This window comes from Camelus ferus, chromosome 27 (assembly GCF_009834535.1).
Source record: "Camelus ferus isolate YT-003-E chromosome 27, BCGSAC_Cfer_1.0, whole genome shotgun sequence".
NCBI lineage: Eukaryota > Metazoa > Chordata > Mammalia > Artiodactyla > Camelidae > Camelus > Camelus ferus.
Genome location: NC_045722.1, coordinates 8,560,269 through 8,576,698, shown reverse-complemented (window position 1 = coordinate 8,576,698; position 16,430 = coordinate 8,560,269).

The window sequence follows — 16,430 nt, the reverse complement described above, 5'->3', positions numbered from 1 at the left end:
CTGTACGGCCAGTGGCCTGTTCCATCACCAGATACGGTCAGGACTGTTTCCCACACATGCCCACAGGTGGGAGTGGGAATGGAACCTCCCAGACAAAGGAGAGGCTGACAGGAGGGACATGTGACGGCCTGCGTGACAGTGACCCCAAGGGAGCCCAGGGTGGCTCCGTGAAAGCCAGTAAACTATTTTTTGGTCTAATGTGTAATCATTAACCCAAATGTCCTTGTCCCTGTGGATGGTAAATGCACCTAAAAAATCAATGTTCTTGTTCAACCAGCCTATTCATTTTAAAACGTTTACTGCCTTGAAATTTCACTTTTGCTCTCAGAAAGTTATAGAAACAGCCTATTGTGCCAATTTATGGTATTTACAATGCTTTACCATTTTCAATTATTTATTTTAAGGACAAATTGAACTTCCTACAACATTCAAAGATGTGCAAAAGCACAGACCGGTTCTCTAACCTGGTGACCCCAAATCCCAGGGAAAGGCGCTGAAATTCCAGCAGGTCACCATGGCCGCGCTGGATACCACGGAGCCTGCTTAACTGTTAAGGCTCTAATAAGGATGGTCCGTACTCATTCTCTGCACAGATTAGAAAGAGCTACCCTATGGCATACAGCACTGTTTAATCCTCATTGCTTCCTCATTTTATGGAGGTGGAGACGGAGGCTCAGGGGCGTTGAGAGGCTTGCCTGGGGTCACAGAACTAAGAAATGATAGGGGCGAGGCACCTGGTATTCTCATGTAAAGGTCAGAAACTTGCCTATGACAGTGTCTCAATCAAGAACTAAACAGATAACTGCATCAGTGACAAGGACCTATCCCACGTGACCCCAGATGGGAAGGCAGGGATCTTTGGTACCCACTCCAAGCCGTGGGGGAGCCAACACATAGAACCATGAAAGTCAGAGGTGGGAGGGCTTAGGGATGAGCTAAGGACAGTCCGAGAGCTTTTAGGAGGACCAGACCCTTTTTATGAAACACCTTACGTGGAACATCAGTAGATACAATAGATCAGCGTGAAGTTGTTCCGGTTGAAGGCAGGTGGCAAGTCTGTTGCCCTGGCCTCCAGCATCCCCCTTTACCTCTCAGGCAGCCCCCTTAGAGCCCTGCCCAGCATATCTGGAAAACAGCAGTCCTAAAGCAGCCCCCTCACCACACAAAAGGGGACACAGAGGCGTAGAAGGGAAAAGGACTCACTCAAGGACAGAGGATCACAGAAATGCGAGCATCCTCAGGGCCACCCACTCCCGCCACTCTTCTGCCACCAGAGTCCCTTTCAACTGCCCCTTGGTGACCAGTCCACTGCACATGAAGACCATGCAGAGAAGCCCTGTGATGCCCTGGTCAGTCTCCTTTGTCCACAGGAGCTCCCCACACAGGGAGACATCCTGCAAATCACAGAGATGGATGGAACTAGCTTTGTCAGTCTTTCACACACTTGATCTTTGTGAAAGCACATCTACAAATATCTTAACCCGTCTTGTATTTTTAATTTATTATAAAACACTTTCTGCAGACCCGGTGGTATAAAGGCTTTATTCTGGAAGGCTTTTCCTATTTCACTGCAAGAGTTTGGCTCTGAGAGCGTGTGTGTGTGTGCTTTACAGACACACACATATATAAACACCCACACATATACATCTGTATCATTATTGACCCATGGCCAATACACAGAATTCCACAAATATTAAGCTGACCACATATGAGCCCCAAGAACAACTGAGAGGCAAGCACAGGCCACAGGGAAGAAACCCACAAAGACACCTGGCATCGGGTAGTCAGCTCAGACCAACACGGATTTCCAAGGTGCTTCGGCAGGGCTGCAGGAAGGCAAGCAGGGGCCCAGGGAGCAGTGAAGGCACAGGAATGGCTTGGGAACCAGAACCGGCATGAAAACTCCGGGTGGTGACTTTGGGGCATCACATCTCCTCTCCCTTGGAGGGGTAGGGAGGTGAGCAGCCCACCATTTGGAGGGGTGAGCGAGCTTCCTCGTCCTGCCTCAGGTCAGGTTAGTCCTCCAGCGGAGAGGTGTCTCAGTGGTCCAGCTGGGAGAGCCGGGGGAGGCAGCAGCGCGGTGGGAAGGCTGAGGTGGAGGCTGACAGAGAGTGCTAAGCCAGGGAGACGAAGGACTACTCCCTCCAGGGGAACTGGATGTGCTTGGAAGGATGCCGCCCTGAAAGGGGCCCAGGGTCCACCCGAGGCCAGGTCTCATCTCTGAGGCGGCCTCAAGTACAGAGGGTCGGCACTGAAGGCCAGAGATCACTTTTCAAGGGAAGCCCACGAGCCAAGCTGTAAAGACCAGACCCCAGGCCTGTGTCCAAAGCGCAGACAGAGAGGACGTCGGGGAGCTGAGGACACAGCGTGGGGGTGGACTGGACTGGCCAGAGGGTCCGCAGTGAGCTCAAGGAAGGACAGGAACTCCAGTGATGGGAACACAGACTAGACTTCGTGGAGGAGGTGGTGTTAAGCTTGGCCTCAAAGGCCGTCTCCCTCCCTCCAGGGTGCCCTCCCAACCCCTCCCAGGCCACTTCACGCCTTCCTGGCCCCCTATGCTGGCCACGGAGCCTGCAGGATCACCAGGGAGGCCGTCAGCCCGGCACCTCCCCAGCACCAGTCCCCCTGCAGGCTTGGAGCTCACGTGGGTGGTGGCCTCCGAGCCCGCGCCGCCTGCAGGGGACACGGCACGCAGCTTCTTTGGGGCTGTTGTTCCTTTCCTCTTCTTTCCACTGCCCTAGGCTCATCCTCTGCCCCTCTGTCCTCAACGCCTTAATCATCTGCTTCCCTTGTCCTTTCCAGGGATCCCATGTGCAGCTGACACTTATCCTATGCTGATGAGAAGCAGGGGAAAGGCTTAGAAAAGCCCCACCACTGAGCTCCCCTCCCTGCGGCCTCTTGTTACCTTCGTGCTGCTCCTGCAGCTACTCAGCGCTTCCCTCAGCCTCTCTCCTCCCCCGCGGGTCTCTGAAAGGCCTGAGCCCACGCCCTGTGGTCAGTGGACCTGCCTCCAGAGAGCTGGCCGTCACTTGCACAGGGGAAACCTCCCCCTCACCAAATAAATAGGCAGATAAGGCCCCGAGAAGTCGCTCCAGCCCCAAGTCACACCGTCAGATGGTCACCAGCATGCTGTGGTCCTCCCTGAGACCACGCTGGAGCAACTGCCACAAAATCAAAGCTCGGCTGTCCTCTGCGCTGTCCTCGCCTCGCTAAGGGATGGAGTTTTCTATAACCAGAAAGAACAACTTTCACTTCTTCTCAAGCGGCATTCAGCAGTCAGCAAACAGCAACTGAATGGCCACTGGGCTGCCGTCTTCAGGAGCTGTCGAATGGAGAGTGACAGAAGGGAAAGAGACAGTTGCATTGCAATGGGGTGGGTCTGGGGGTAAAGCCTGGTCCTGGGAGATGTGGGAGGACAGACGAAGGCACAGACCCCGCAGAGGCAGGTCAGAGAGGCTCTGGACTGATGAGCTGACTCTTATCAGGTGAGTTCAGGTGAGCTAGGATGCTGAGCCCGGCCATGCCAAGGAAGCAGCGAGCACAACAGTGTGGAGACACAAAACAAGAGGGGTTCAGGAACCACAATCCAACATGCAGAAAATGCTTCTGAAACCTCCTGCGTTTTCTCTCCTATCGCCCAAGCCAGATAGCTGCCAGCTTTTCCTGACTCCTTTCCCTTACCTCTACTTCCAATTCAAGTCCTTCCAGTGGACATTCCAAACATCTCTCAAATGCACCGACAGCTGTCTGTTCCCTCTGCTGCTCCTGGGCTGAGGCTCCCATTGCATGTAGCCAGGGTAGCCCTAGCATCTCTTAACTCCTCTGCCTTCCTCTGTCTTGCTGTCCTCAAATACATCCTCTCCCACAGCCACAGAAATCAGACCTTCATACTTTCTACTTAGCACTTCTCTGGATTCCACAGAAACTATCTGATGAAATCCACACCGATGAGCAAGAGAGGGAAGAACCTCCATGACCCCATGCACCCCTGCAGCCACAGCCAAGCCCTCACCTGCCTCAGACTCCAAACTCCAACTGCACTGAAACCGTGCTAGCTGTCTGCACCCCCTTGCTGTTTCTCACCTCCACGCTTCTGCACGTGCTGTCCCCTCTCCGACTTTGCCTGACTCACCCTTCGATCCTCAGCTCAGGCCTCATCCTTCTAAAAGCTTCCTTTGAACGCCCCCATCTCCAGTGTGACTGTGCCCCTTTCTCATGCTGCGGAAGGGCCTCTGTATATCTCTAATGCTGCGCTTTCCAGGGTCCTATGGTCATTCATCTACATGCCCCTTCCCCCCCCCAGGCTGTAAGTTCACTGGGTCTTAATCATCTCCACGCTCCCTTATCTAACTCCGTGCCTGGCGTACCAGCACTCAAGGCTTCCCGCACTAATTAAACAATGGCATTGGCCACTGAGGACTGGCCCTTCCAGTTACTAAAATCGTGAAGGCAGAGAGAACGGCTGGAATGAGGAAGAAAAGGGTGAGAGTGGTTTGGACGGACTGCTCATCATTTTTGGACTGCTGATGTTAATGATTGATTGACAGGTCAATCAACTTTTTCCCATTTCTCGCCATTGATTTAAAATTATCTGAGAGCATAACTTAAATTTTTTTAGAAGCACTTATTCTTAGAGCATAATACTCTTGCAGTTAGTTGGCGAGTGGGCTACAGAGCACAGAGCTGCCTGGTGGGCATACGGATGCAGGAGTTGGGGGTCAGGAGAGAGATCTGGCCTCAGGATAGAAATCTGAGCCTCAGCGGTGTTGAAAAAGTAGTCAAAGGCAAGGGCCCAGATTTAAAATAACGTAGAAGGTACAATAAGAACAAGGGGCTCAGGATGAAGCCTTGGGAAATGCCCACATTTAAGAAACAAGCAATGGAAGAGACATGCAACCTCAAGACAGAGAAGAAACTAAAGAAAGAAATAAAAATTAAGAAAGTTCCAACACAGAAGCCAAGGGGAAGGGAGGGTCCATTTTGTATTTTGTTTAGTCTTTGCTGGCTTTGGGACAAAAGAAATAAACTCCAGGAACCTCTGGCAAATTAAGTCGGCCTCCCATCTTTCTTGGAGGAAAGACTAAGCGTTCCCCTGGAACGAAACAGCTGCCATTTCTAGGGTGTCAAGGAGGGGATCTGGGGGGGAAGGACAGATGGACGTAACCAAGCTGAGGATCTGGTCAGGGATTCAACCCACTTCCCAAACCTAGTGCTAATTTGTGCAGCCCACAGCCCATTTCCCATAAATTGAAATCCCTGTGTATTTGAACGGAAATATAATCCACGTGTTCATGATTCATTTGCACTTTATGTAACCAAATGTTGGGCTGTCGTTGTTTGATGTCCAAGAGACCATCTGAAGAATCTTTGCAGCCAGAAGTCATGAGCTGCCAAAGAAATGAAAAGGAGACCAATCTTGGCCAGCCCCGTCCCTAATCCAAGGCAGTCCGCTGGCAATGAGCAGGTACAGTGTGAAAGACAGAGGCACCCAATCTGCCAGTTATTAGATCACATCTATGTTCTGTGTCTCAAGCTGCGAACCCCCCACACTAAACAAGCCACATCAGCAAACAGGCAATGCCTGGAGAGGCACCCTCATCTACGTAACTATTTGGTTACTGTTGAACATTGAGATGATTTCCAATTTTGATATTATAAAGCTACAACAAAAATCTTGGTTCTTCGATTTTTGTCTACATCTCTCATTGTTCCCTGACAATAAGTTTCCAGAAATAGAATTGCTGGATCACAGGAGATAAACACGTTGTTAAACTGCATTTCAGAAAACTTGCACTCAGTGACCCTTTTCCACGCAATGCATGAACTTGTCTTTCTCATCATCCCTTCCCAAGCATTGTACACCATTAAAATGAAATAACACGATGAAGTATTAGGAAGTTATTAAAAAGTCATGTTTCAAAAACTATTTTACACAGTATGGGAAGCTATTCATAAGTATAAAATCGTATAATTGAATAACAGTAGACAAGGAAAAACTCACTTTGATTTAAACTATTACACAGGTGTGATGTATGTTACGTCAGGCAGAACAGCAGTTCGAGTACATGAAAAGATGCTCCACATTACGAATCATTAGGGAAAAGCTCAATGGTCTCTCCGTCAAGCCAGACGCGGCTGCTCTCTGTTCAGAGGACTATCCTTCTAGGGCAATGGTCAGCAAACTTTAATTTCTTAAGGGCCAGGGAGTAAATATGTTAGACTTGTGAGCCATAAGGTCTCTTCTGCAACTATTCAACTCTGCTTGCTGGAGCCCAGAAGGAGTTACCCACAATCTGCAAGTGAATGGGCATGGCTGTGCTCCATGCAGACTTCATTTACAAAACCAGGCAGCAGGCTGGATTTGGCCAGTGGCATTTGCCAAGTGCTGATCTAAAAAGTCAAGTTAGCTGCCCTCTGCACATCTAGCATTCAGTGCTTTAGGGGCAGGACAATAGCCATAGCATCTCCATTCAAAGAGAAGGAAGGCAGGAGGCACCCAGGAGTCACTGGTCCATAGGTCTTCTGAAATCTCCTGGCCAGCCACTGTGAAGACTTCCAGCCTGGGGAGAGGGCGTGTTCCCTGATCAGTCCTCGAGTTTGCTTTCAGGAGGGCACTGTGTTGTTTACTGCTCTCCAAGGACATGTTTTGGAAAGTTCTTCCTTTTCCATTGCCTCCTTGGCCACATGTGAAGTAGACTAGGAAAGTATGTCCTCCCTGGGGGCTGCAGAGTTTTCAGTGGAATCTCAGGGTGATCATAGGGTTAAAGGTCTCAAATAATCACAGGCTTTTTAAGGACAGGATTTTTTTTTTTTAGCAGTATGACTCTCAAACTCAGTAGTCAGTTTCCAGTTTCATCTTCCAGGAACCACACCCATTGTCCTTTCAAGACTTGGCCCCCAGATCTGCTTTATTTTTTTTATTCCACACCCCCTCCCAGGCCTCTTTCACTCAATACAACAGTGGCTGCCTTAAGGCAACCTCCAGCAACCAGTGCGAAGGTCACAGCCTTCTATTTGCTCTGAGACAGTATAACCAGAGGGAAATTTTAATAATAGGTGTTAGACCCACACCTTTCATTTGATTTTTGCCCTGACTCTAACTGGACACCACCTTGGGTACCACACCCTTAATCTGAATTTGCCTTTGGCTTCTCACAAAGTCTTTCTCAATCCCATTTCTGACTCTACCATCTAGAGGTGGCTAACTTTTCCAACCTTCATTCCTGGCCTTTCTCCATTCCCTCTTATTACTCTTGGAAACCGGCTGATTCTTTTCTGTGTGCATCTCTTCCTTGTAACACCTTGTTAAACACCGCCAGGAACAACCCACAAACTACCAACATTCTATTTTCCAACCGCTTTCTCCAGAGGTACAAGCTCATTAGGAACGAAATGTACTGTCCAAGTAATCGCAGGAGACCAGGCATAAACAGTTCACCGCGACATCACAGGAGCGGACGGGGCCCCCCCAGCCCGCCTCCTCACCGCCGGTTACCTCACCAACATGTCCATGCCACGCAACTTAGGTTTTTGCTACAGCGGCGTCTCACATTTACTACCAATTTCTGTATTAGTCAGAATAACGTAGTGTACATTACGATCACAAATTCATCACCAAATTCAGAGCTTTCACACAACACTTCACTTGCTTGCTCACATAAAGTCTGACATGAATCTGGAAGCACTCTGTGGCATATAAGGTATCTGTTAAGAGAACCCACTGAAAGTTAGAAACACTTATTTTATTTTCCTCAATTTTCTACATTGAGTATTCATCACTCTGCCACCAGAAGAGAACTACAAATACTTAAATCAACAGGCGATCCAGTTGCTTGGGGGATGGATATGGTTCTCAACAGTTCAACTGACTTGCCCCTTTGAAATCTACATTCTCTGTATGGCCCTTTCAAGAATCTCTTTCAATGGGGGAGGGATAAATTAGGAGTTTGGGATTAACAGATATGCATCACTATATATAAAACAGACAAACAACAAGGACCTACTGTACAGCACAGGAAACTATATTCAATTTCTTGTAATAACATACAATGGAAAAGAATCTGAAAAGGAAATATGTATATGTATAACTGAATTGCTTTGCTGTACACCTGAAACTAACATTGTCAATCAACTACACTTCAATAAAAAATAAAATTTAAAAAAGTTTCTTTCAAGATTATACACAAATGTATAGACCCTTCCTTCTACTGGGCTGGCCTTTACTAGGAGAACCCTTCCTGATCCCAAAAGAATCTTAGAGTCTCTCCCCTTTCTGTTTTCCCACAGTCCTATGTATGTACTGGTAGCCTTTGGCTATAGTAGTCATATTTTTTAATGTATTAATGTGGATTTCTGGATCTCCAGTCACACAGTGTTCCTATAAACTAGATCTGTTGCCAGAAAGGGATTTCCCAATTGGTTTTCCGGCCCCATTTCTCCCTGGCTTATCAGGAAGCAGGTCTGGATGCAAAATTCCTTAGTATGGTCCAGAAGAGTGAGAAAATACCTCTGGCCTATGAAGGAGACTTGGATGCTGCCCAAGAGAGGGCAGGGCGTAGAGGAAGTGAAGAAATTGGAGCCACACCTCTGGTCCCAAAGGCTAATGGACAGGAGGGGATATTAGCAAGAAAAGGGGAAGGGATGTAATACCTTGACCCTGATGGCTTAGGGAAGTGGAGGAAAATGCTTTTGCCCAGTTCAAGCTGGACTCACCTCTCAGGCACGACCATAGGGAGATTACAACCCACACAACCCAGAGGGATATCCCATCAAACTGAACTTGAGATATGGCAGGACTAGGGAGGGAGCCCTTGAGTTTAGCATTAATGAGCTGCCTCCCATCCCTCTGTGCTGTGCACATGATGAAGAGGTTCCGTTGGTTGAAGAGGACAAGCAGAAGTCAGCTAAGGGTCTGGCTGGACTGCTTAGCAGAGAGGTCCCCGCTGCAGGGACGAAGAGGCTTATACCCGAAGGCATTAGGACAGCCACAGTGCCATGGAGAACTGAGGTGATGCTACGCCAACCAGGAAGGACCAAGAAGTCCTGACCAAGCCAAAGGAGAGGCCCGATCACTAATCACTCCAACTATAGACTCCCATCGTCAGGTCCACAAATACCAGGGGAGGGAGCTGGTCAGCCCCTCAGTAGTTACCAGTCCAGGGAGCAGAGCAGACCAGGTGCCCCAGGGCAGAGCTCAGCAAGGATCTGAGGATCCAACAGGACAGACCACAGACTCAAGGACCTGCCTGCTCCCCGCATGCCATGCACACCTGGCAAGCCCTCCACATACCCCAAATGCCATCTCGGGGTAGAGAAACACCATGAGGACAAACTTAAGAGACCAGAATTTTTACCTAAGGTGATGTTTGAATTGCTGCAGTGGAATAAGATTCCGGGGTCAATTCGGTCTAATTAGCTCCCTCCCCCTCATCCCTTTGTGAAGAAAATCACGGTGGCTGCAGAGTGTAAAAGTTCTTTGCTTTTCATATCCAGATTGCAGTGTGAGTAAATGTTCCAACCCCGCCCCATTTATTTCTCTATTTCACAAAACTGTGAACTCTGCAGCCTCAAGCATCCTATGTCATGGGTCCCAGGGGACTCCAGTGAGGGATAAGAAGGCAGGAAGGTTGAGAAGGTTCCTGGTGGATAGGAACCAAGATTAGAGGTAAGCGTGGAGACAAGACAAGACTAATAATAGAACAAGGTTCACAGTCCGTGCCTGGAGGTGTGAAGCAAGGTGCAAGCAGGGACGTGGAATGAACAAGTCTGGAGAGGTGACGGGAACAAGTGCTCTCTTGTCATGCGGGGTGTTCATGTACGGGTTGAAGACGCCACGAACTCTTTTCCAGGAATGTGCCAGCCAAGTAATATCCATCCCCAATACCTGGACCACAAGCAGGGGCTCGAGGAATGAATGAACAAGTAAAATGAACACACCTTGTAAGGATGCTTTTGATTGAAACAGCTCTTTTGCCTCTATTTTTTAAACATTTTGCTATCAGTCAGGTTCCGACCACACTTCATCTTAAGCACCTTCTCTTGGGCCACCTGCTTTCTGCAACGGTGGAAGCAACAGAAGTCACAGTTATGGACTCGACCAAATCAATACCCTTCTGGCCAAAAGTCTTTCCTTGAAAACTAACGTCCCCGGAAAACTATAGAAAAGGAACCAGAACACGTGGGGGATTGAGGAAGACTTGGCGATGATGACATGGCCAAGAGGGGGTGGTCAGAGGAAACCTAACTTGCACCAGTGGGTCAAACTAACATGACACCAAGTGGAAAAAGAAAACCAGAACCCAGAGAACCCCGTCACCCCAATACCTGAGGGTACAGATCACCGGAGCAAAAGTGTGTATCTTAATTCTCTCCATCAGCTCATCAAGTTCTCTCAGTGGCTCATTTGGTACAAAACGAAACAAAGAGGCAAAAGCTGTCATTCGTACTCCCGTTGTCTCAGACTCAAGTCTCCTGGTCCAGCCCGTACGCGCCCCCTCTCCCCTAAGGATGTCATCGAACACTACAGAGCAGGTGGGGAACTGGATTTGACCTCCAGCCTCAGTAAAAGGTTCCTCTGAGGTGCTTGTGCAAGGGGTCTGCTCAGCCAGCACACCAGAGCCCCCTCCCAGCCCAAACCCAAAGGACTCACTCAGTCACTTAATAAGCACCAACTGAGCACCAGCTAAATGCCAGGCTCTGGGCTACTTGTTAGGGACGCCGCAGGGAACAGCCTGTGGTGCATCCTCACTAGATCCCTGCAGGGGCCACGGACAGGGAGAGCGAGCCTTACCATGGAGCTTATCTGATGGTGCAGGGGGAGGGCAAAGGCACCACCTCTGCCGGGAAGGCCAAGGGACACTGCTTTGAGGACAAAACGGAGGGGGCTGCACTGGGATGGCTCTGCATGCCTAGAATCCACTGGGTCTCTAAGAATCTGTGACTGTTCCTGTGAGCCAGATGTGAGCCCCATGAGAGAGAGAGAATGTGGGCATCCTAGGTCCTGTCCAGCAGGTGTCCTAGGAGAGTAAACGGACCTCAGCAGGAAGAATCCAGAAATATGAGGGATACCCAGGGGCCGAGTAGGGAGAGGGGTGCGTCTGTCTGCAACAGGAAACTCTAGGTAAGATCCTGGGATGGGAGACATGTCTAGAGGACTCACTAAAACCCACAAGGTAGACACTCACCGTGGCCATCTGTCAAGATGGGAGAGTGCAGAAGCTGGGTCTCCCAGCGGGGCCTGTCAGGAAGGAATGTTCCTCATGTCTTGATCTCTTTTTCTTCCCCCAAGCCTCAACCCCAAAAGGGTCAGAAAGAGCAGTGGGTAAGATGGCGGAGAAGACCCACCAGGGCCTCCTGCCAGCAGAGCGTCAAGCTGGAGGAGGAAGGAAGGCTCGATTTTCCATCAAGTCCAGAACTGGATGATTCCATGGGAAAATGACATTGTAATTGCTACACTGAAACCGAAGTTTAGTGTTTAACAATATAAAATGGTTAAAGGACCCTTTACCACAGAAGGGACTAGTCGAGTATTCACCTGGGGACCAGGGAGGAACTACCGAGCCCTGTGGAACAGGAGGAAGGGTGCTTCCTCGAGAGACGGAATGAAGTTCCTTTATGATCCCACCCCGTGCTTGTTCCAGGTTAGGGCTATGTAAGGAAGACAGAGAGGAGAGGCGGGTACAGGTGGAAAAGGAAAAAGTGAGGGAGATGGAAGTGGGGGGAGGGAGAGGGTGATGGGAGGGAGGGTGATGGGAGGGAGCGGGAGAGAGGGTCAGGAGGCGGGCAACTAACGGTGAAAAGGGTAGAGAGGTCAAGAAGGGGGGAGAGGAACCACCCCTATGCCACTGCCCAACTAGCCTTCCCCCTTCCCCCTCCTCCCCTGACAGCAGGCACCATCAGCATTCTTCTCTCGGTGGCTTCGCGCTGCCAGCCCTGAGGCCTCTCCACTGGCGGGCACGCCGATGCGCCCAGAGCAGCCCTCACGATGGCAGAGGGGAGCGAAAAATAAATCTCCTGCACGCCCACCCCCAGGTGGGGGAACTGAGGCTGTCTTTCAGGCTCCCCAGAAGGATGGAGTCCCAGGTGCCCCCAACATCACCTGGTTATTAAAGCATCTTTTATTGACTTTTCTCTCTTGCAAGTTTCACATCATCTCAAATAGACCCCCATCAAATAAACTGCTTGCACTGGCATCTCTGTCTCCAGGTCTATTTCCCTGGGTGCCCAGAAAGCCATCTCCTGCCCACATCCATCCAGGAGTAGAGGCTCTTCCTCCAGTCTTCGCCTCTCCAGGGCAGGGGGAGATTCTAACATATCTCCCCTCACCACTACCAGCCATCCCCAACAGGGCCCCCTTCTGTTGACTGTCCCTGACCCTGACCGTACTACTGTCCCTTCTCGGGAGGAGGGGAAGGATGTAGCGCCAAGGGCTCTCCCCACAGCCGCCCAGCCCCCCGGGGATCCCACCAGCCCCAGGCAAGTTGAGCAGTGTCCTGGTGCGGCAGCTAGCGGCCCCTGGCACTTTAGTCCAAGGGTGGTGCTGCTTCCTGCCCGTCTGTTTGGGAGCACACACAGGAGACATGAGCAGATGTCTGGCAGATGTTCAAGCTTGCTCCCATCGGCCAACAATAACACGGCACAGAGACGACGTTGCCGGGAGAGAGGAAGGGAGGTGGCTCCTGCCCAGCAGCTGGGGACAGCCATGGGGGACACCAGCTCCTGCTTCCTCTGGGGGAGGGGGGAAGGAGGCAGTTCGTGTGTGACCGGCATGCAGTGAGTGAGTATGGACCCCAGGGCATCAGTACTCCAGGGCAGAGCCCTGGGGCAGTCAGCCTGTTGCACTCAGCAGCCCCCAGTGAGCCCCCAACTCCAATGCTAGGCAGCCCGGCTGCCCTGGGAGGCCTGGAGAAGCTGCAGGATTTGGGTCCATCAGAGGAAAGATTTGGGGCCCAGCATGGCCCATGGCCCCCTCCTGGACAGAGGGACATCTCTAATGCTCCCTCCGCTAAGACTGGACACATAGCCACTCTTGCTCCGCACAGGGCTCCAGAGAGCCTCTGCTCATCTCATCCTCAGATCTGGTACCCAAGACAAACCCCACACACCACCCATCCAGGTCTGCAGGATGCAGCTGGGTGACTGAGCCCAGGCAAGGCAGCCTACGGGTGTCAGAGAACTGAGCACTGCCTTCTGCTAAGACCCGTTTGCCATGGACTCATGGCAGTTCACAATCTTCCGCATGGCCCCCATCCTGGCTCCCCTCTGCCAGGGACTACATGGCTTTGGAGCTGAGAGGCTCCCTTACGCTCTCCCTCCCACTCATTCAATTGTGCCCTGCAGGTGTGGGTCTCCCGTCCCCCTTAGATGGCATTTTAAAGCAGCTGTGAATGTAGAACTCGAAGGCGTACTTATGGTCACTGCCCATAATGCACTATAATATTGCTCAATTTCCAGTCTTACTGATTCAATTCAATCCAACAAAAATGCGTCAAAAGCTTTCTGCAGCTTTTGACTCACTGATTAAGTGCTCTGGCCCTGGATCCAGACTGCCTGGCTCCCCTGCTTAGCTGCACAACCCTGGGTAAGTTAACCTTTCTGCGTTGCAGTTTCCCCTCCTGTAAATTCAGATAGTGATGGTACCCATCTCACAGGTTACAGGGGAGGATTCAACTGACTGACATATGAAGAGGTGCTTAGAACAGTGCCCGGCACCTAGTGCTATGATGTTGCGGGTCATGATGATCTTCTAACCCTGGGGACACAACTCCAAATCGGTTTTCCTGCCCTCAGGGAGCTTGCAGTCAAGCATAGCACACAGTGTAAACACACAACTGCAACTCTGAGTGACAAGGACCATGGCAGAGGGAGTGTGTACAACGCTGGGTGACTCAGTTTACCTCTCCAGGCTTTCACTGATTTACGTGTAAATGAGGGAGAAGAGTGAATATTTAATAGTATGAACATTGAGGATACAGAGATGAAAACTGGATACGCATACATGCAGCTTCTGTACTTGAAGAGCTCACAGTCACGTGGGAAGGACTGATGTTAAAAAATCAGGATGCAGCAACGCCAGGCAGCAAGCACCCAGACAGCAGACACACATGACACCTAAGTCACGATGATAATGACTGATGCTACTGACGTGCTGCTGGACAGGATGCTAGATGTTTGGCACACACAGTCTGACAGCAAGCCTCTGAGACGGGGGACAAATGTGTCCTCATTAGCCCTTTTTTAACCTATGAGTGAGTAGAGGCTCAAAGAGGCACAGTGCCTCCCAAGGTCACACACCTAGGAAGCGACCAGTATCATCACTGAGTTGCCTGACCCCAGAGCCAGAGCTCATAATCGTGACCCGCTCCTGCCTCTCTTGAGAATACATTATGTCATGTCATTCAATCTTATAAACAAGGCCGAGAAGAAGTCAGTAACCCAGCCGAGAAGACCGAGGCTTGGTGAGGAGAAGGACTTGGGTAAGGCTGGAACGCAGCAGAGAGGGCTTTGGAATCACCACCCAGACATCGTGCTGCCGTCACTAAGGGCAACTTGGGAGCCCAAGGTCCCAGGCCCGGGTGCAGAGCCCAGTTTCCTGGGGAGAACTCCAGACGTCAGACGGAATGTCTATAAAAAGGCCCAAAGGGGCTGTATCCTAACCTGAACTCCCCTTGGCACAATCCCTTGGAATGCTGTTTAAGCAACCTTTACATATGCCTAATACATCGTTTCTTTTACAAGAAAAAAAAAAACGAACTGATACCCTGACTGCAGCGCTTTTATGGTTTTTCCCCTCTTAAAATGTACATTTTGAAAACGGGAAACTCCCTCGTATTTTGAAATTAAGCTCAGCAGTTGAGCAACTGCGGCACTGACCTGTTAGCATTTTTCACAGTGACATCTTGTGGCCACTTTGGAAAACTGCAAGGCCAAATCGGCAGGAGAGAAACCTGTCTCTTCGTTCTTTTTTAAAATTGAAATAAAGTCAACCTACAATATTATGTTAGGTTCAGGCATACTGCATTGTGATTTGACATTTGTATACACTATGAAATTATCACCACAATAAGTCTAGTAACCATCTGTCCCCATACAAAGTTATTGCAATATTACTGACCATTTTCCATATACTGTGTATGTATTACGTCCCCATGGCTTATTTATTTTATGACAAGAAGCTTGCACCTCTTAATCCCCTTCACCTGTTTAATCAACTACCCCATCCTCCTTCCCTCTGGCAAACACCCGTTTGTCCTCTGTATCTCGTGGGTCTGTTTGTACTTTGCTTTGTTTGTTTTGGCTTTTAGATTCCACATGTAAGTGAGGTCACACATACGGTATTTGTCTTTCTCTGTCTGACTTGTTTCACTTAGCATGATACCTTCTAGATCCAGCCAGGAGACTTCAACACTTGTATGAATCTTACCCCAGTTAGTTCCGCTCCCCGAGGGACTCGGCTGATTGTGTGGCTGATCAGCCCAGACCTCTCAACAGTCATTGTCATCGGAGGTGGGGCTCAGCTGCCCCTGCCCTGATCTGGCCGATTTCCGCACCTGTAAAATGGCCAGGTGAGATCAAGTCAGCTTGGGTCCCCGTGGGCTCTGACACTGTTACTATCACTGCCTTCCTTCAGAGGAAGAAACAGTGGTATCCTATTATCTTCATTTGAATGTGCTTTGAAATGCTTATTGGATTCTTAAATTATTCCTCGGAATAATTTCCAGTTCACGACTTTCGTCTTATTTTTCTAATGGAATGTGTGTGGTTTTCTCTGGCACTTGTAGGAGTTCTTTATATATCAACCAGTTTCCTTCCTTATAACATGGTCTCCCTTTTGGAATCAAACCCAGTAACTTAACCAGCTTCCACTTATGCCAAATTTCCAAAATAATTGAATTAATATGAAATCATTATCAAATCTATAAATGGTTCTAAATGGTTATTCCTTAAAAAAATAAATAAATGCAGCAGCTATTTCCCTTCTTAAAAGCTTCAGATGATGACAAGAGACATTGAGTTGATCTACTAACGGAAAAAACAACATTTCTACTATTTTTACCTTTGGTGAAGGGATAGTAGAAAAAAAAAAATTCATCTAGTGAGGAGAGGCCAGGGATATGTCAAACATCTTATAAGGCACAGGACAGCCCTCCCCACAATAAAGAATTATCTGGACCAAAAAAAACTGAGAGAGGGAGATTAGAAAATCTTGGTTTAGAAGAAGGTCTGGAAGATCTGACTTGGTCCTGCCCAGTTCCACTACTTAAGAGCTATGTAACTTTAAGCAAATCACTTAACTTCTACAAGCTACTGCCACCTCTGTAAAGGGTATGGGTTCATTCATTTGTTCATTCATTCACTCAATTGATACTTGGGGATAGGGAATACAGCAATGAACAATATTCAATCTAAGCCCAGAAAAGAGTGAGAATTAA